Source organism: Aulonocara stuartgranti (assembly GCF_965226115.1).
Source record: "Aulonocara stuartgranti genome assembly, chromosome: 11".
Lineage (NCBI taxonomy): Eukaryota > Metazoa > Chordata > Actinopteri > Cichliformes > Cichlidae > Aulonocara > Aulonocara stuartgranti.
In genome coordinates this window covers 5,687,167-5,691,135 of record NC_138947.1, presented here as the reverse complement: position 1 = coordinate 5,691,135, position 3,969 = coordinate 5,687,167, and the positions used below count along the sequence as shown (strand labels likewise).

The 3,969-nt window shown below is 34.9% G+C and overlaps 1 long non-coding RNA gene across 1 annotated transcript; it reads right to left on the bottom strand.

Moving 5' to 3' along the window:
* Positions 1-1,381: 1,381 nt before the first annotated feature.
* LOC309716443 lies at positions 1,382-3,230 on the bottom strand. Its single transcript, XR_014279436.1, has 3 exons — positions 3,017-3,230; positions 2,504-2,595; positions 1,382-1,469 (listed from the first exon to the last, which is right to left on the bottom strand). It is a non-coding gene; the product is annotated as an uncharacterized lncRNA (long non-coding RNA).
* Positions 3,231-3,969: the final 739 nt, after the last annotated feature.

Here is a 3,969-nt window from a genome sequence, read left to right as displayed (position 1 = left end):
ACATTCCCTTTTTAACCCTTGTGAAACAGTAAAGGTAAAAATCTAAGTATTAATCCTCAGCATGAATAGCTCTTAAAGGTTACTCAAGTCTTTTAAAAATAACAGACTCCTGGGGCCTGATTGATTGATATTTTTCCAAATGTGAGTAAAACATTTTGGATCATAAATGAATGTTTTAGTTTATGTAACTCACATCCATCCATCCATTGAATTAACTGCTTATCCAGTTCGGGGCTGGAAAAGGTACGCAGTCATTTGTACCTGGTGCTGATATAATATATAAGTTTAACCTGTAAACATTTACTTTTACCAAAATAAATTTAATCAGTGGCAAACCTTCACTTGTAGCCTTTTCATCAAACATTTCACTTCAATTTGCATGTATTGAAGTACCCCCAATTTAAAATAGGTAAATAAAAACAAAATTCAATTATTTGCAGTGTAATAAACTCATATTTTATTCACAACAGAACATAGAAACACATCAAATGTTTAAACTGAGACACGTCACTCTTTCATGAAAAATTATGACACATCTCAAAAAAGTTAGCATATGGCATGTTTGCTACCGTGTAGCAAACATGCCATGCAGACCTGATAACCTATTTATGTTTTCATGAGGATAAGTAACAACGTTGTTAACTATGGAAAAAATAATGACATCAATATTCAGTGTGACTGGAGAATTTAAATGGAGCACTGGGGTTTTTAACAACTGCGGGGAGAGTGGAGCTGGAAATTGACAGATGTACTGGTGCTGCATCTATAGTGATGTGGACTCTGTTGCTATGAGGAGAGAATAATGTGAAAACAAAGCTGTCAGTTTACCTGATGATCTCAATTTCTACCCTCACAACTGTATGGAACCATACATGCTGAAAGGTTGGGACTGATAACCAAGTCTCAGTAATCCACTAATCAGGCGTGTCACATTTCTCTAAAAGGGCACTTTGTGAACAACTGAGATACCCCAACAGCTTTAACAAAACAGCATTATTTGATGCCTTGGGGGAATGAAAATTGATCCCTGATGTATTACTTCAAAGTTACACATGTGGTGTCAAACATACTAACTTTAAATGCAAAACTAAAATGGTAAAGAGTTAAATGTTTACAATTCAGACTTTATGCACACAAATCATGCAGTTTCATACCTGGACTAATATAATTAACTAATAACAACTTGAAGAGTGAACAATTTAAAGTGATCCCTCTTTGATTGAACAGTGTTGTAGCACAGTCTTCTGGGACTTGATCTCACACGTTCAAACAAGCATCTGAAATGAGACAAACCCATTTAAATATTCAGAGAAATTCTTGGTGTGTGTGTGTGTGTGTGTGTGTGTGTGTGTGTGTGTGTGTGTGTGTGTGTGTGTACCATCAGTTTTCTTCCTGCTCTTCTGCACAGGCTGTTTCGTCCATCTCAGTTTGAAGTCAGTCACACCCTGCTTAGCGAGTGCTGCTTGCAGCTAAATAAGAGGAAAGAAGATAAATTGTGTTACTTTTTATTTCGTAGCTTTTTTGGAGGGGGCACTTTTACGCCTGTCATATTTGTGTTTGACACTCACATTGTTTTCTTATCAGTACCCTTACTATAATTCGTGCCACCTCTAAAATACATGATTTCAGGAGTGGAGAAATTCCCCATATAATGCTATTTTTTATCGGTCATTAACAGTAAGAAAGGATCCAAGCTGAATCTTGGTGTTTCAGCTTGGATCCTTTCTTACTGTTGAAACATGTTTAAATTATACAGCTTTCTGAAGTGTGATGGTAGCTGTCCTATTTTACATGGAAGCAAACAGAGGTGAGAACATTTTTCACATTTTCTTTAAAACTAAAATTCATTATGACACATAAATACAAAGGATTTGGGGGGTTTTTTGTACATTTTGAAAGACCTCTATTTTTTCTCTTTTGAATATTTGTTGCTGATCATTAATAGGACAAAACTATTTCTTATCGAATTACTTGATTAAGCAATGACCTAATCGATAGATTACTCGATTACTAAAACACTTTAAAGCTGCACCCTTAGCCTTTAGTTTACAGTGTAAATCACAGTGAGATTGATGCTTTAGTTATCTAGTGGTATTAAATAAAATGGAATTGAATTAAATTTCCCTTAATCCATCTTTCAACAAGTGAGTGATTGTATTCACCTTTCCACTAATTCCATTAAGCTTTTAGCTGAGTAAATGGTGAATAACAGGAAGACTTAAGACTTATAAACATAGATGAAACATTTTGTGTGTGTGTGTGTGTGTGTGTGTGTGTGTGTGTGTGTGTGTGTGTGTGTGTGTGTGTGTGTGTGTGTGTGTGTGTGTCAAAAAGAAAACAAGAATAAAAACACAGACAGATAAACACAACACTGTTGTGTCTCCATTCTCAAAGTTAATTTGATTGAATTATTTGCGCAAAGTACAAAAATGAATGTAACAAAATCTTATGATCAAGCAGGACTAACGTGTTTTGTTGTTTATGGCACACACACACGGTATACCTGCTCCATCAGCGCAGCCTGGTTATCTGGAGTTTCCAGGTCAACATCAGTTTGGATATTCATGCTCAACACTGTCTTCTTTGATTTGTGAACTACACAAAAACAAATCATTTCAGAATAAATCAGATCAAATTTGACAAATACTTGGTTTAGAGGAAGTTATTAATACTATTTTAGCATATTATTAGATGTTCTTAGACTAAAATAGAATGTCTTCAGCATATACCAAAACCTTGTTAAAATTTCCAGAACAAAAACAAATTCAGTGCACTCCTTTGACCTGAATGAACCTCATAGCTTTTATTATTGGAATTTCTTTTCGTATAAATTTGTCAATTTTTTGTTAGTCTTTGTGCTAAATTTAGATATTTGAAATATGAAGCTTACGATTTCAAGAATTAAATGAAACAAAGAAGTGTATTATTTTCATTACGTCTTGCTTTAAATATTTTCTGGTCGTACCATCTGTGGTAACTGACTTGAATATTAAAACTAGGGAAATATCATTCATACCTCCATAGCAGAAGAAAGGATGTTGCTCACTACATGGTTCAGTGGTCCAGGTTCCATTTCCCACCAGTACAGCAGCACAATTATTCTTATTGTTAGGTTGTCCAGTTTTCCAGTTCACGAATGTGCTGATTTGTTTGGTTTCTGACCAAAACCAGACTGGAGAAAAACTAAGGCCAATCCACAGTGGTTCATATTTGTTAAGATTATTATTTCGAAATGCACGCCTGACTTTATCAAATGTTTCCACATCAAGGATTTGTGCCAGAGTTGAATTTTTGTTTTCACAGCTGATTTTGGCCTCATTCCAAGTCACACCTGTCTTATTAACAATGTAATCACTGCCTGTTAAAGAAACAGAAGTTATAGATTCCATTAGTAACATTATACATATATTAATGATTTCATTTATGTTTTTAAAAATAGGCTATGCAGAAAAAAGCTGTGATTTAAATACACCATATAAATCATATGTCAGTACTGCATATATACTTCATTATTATTTTAATGAATATCCATCAGTTTGAGTTTCACCGTGAGCTTTTTTCCAGTCTCTAACTAGAGTATAAAAAAAGTTGTATTTTTATGTTTTGAGCCTCTTTCTGAAAAATAAGTACCAAGGTCAATTTAATATAGTGGAGTGAAATCTTACAACAAATAATCTTGATTGATACCTACCATTAAAACAAATGAAATAAAACTTGTATTCACATATTTCACTATACCACCCATGGTAATTTGTGAGCCCACAGTACCCAGTGTCAGAAGCCTGTGGTTCTTCATAGTGCCACATGAAATATGTGGCTTGTGTTCCATCCAGCCAGACCCACCCTAAAGGGCCCACGAGTCCTATCCAGGCTTTGCCTGTGTATTCCCCAGCTGAGGTGTTCATCAGTGCAGTGTTGTTCTCTGGGTTAGTAATTTGGGCAAGTCCAGTGTACTCCATGATGCAGTAA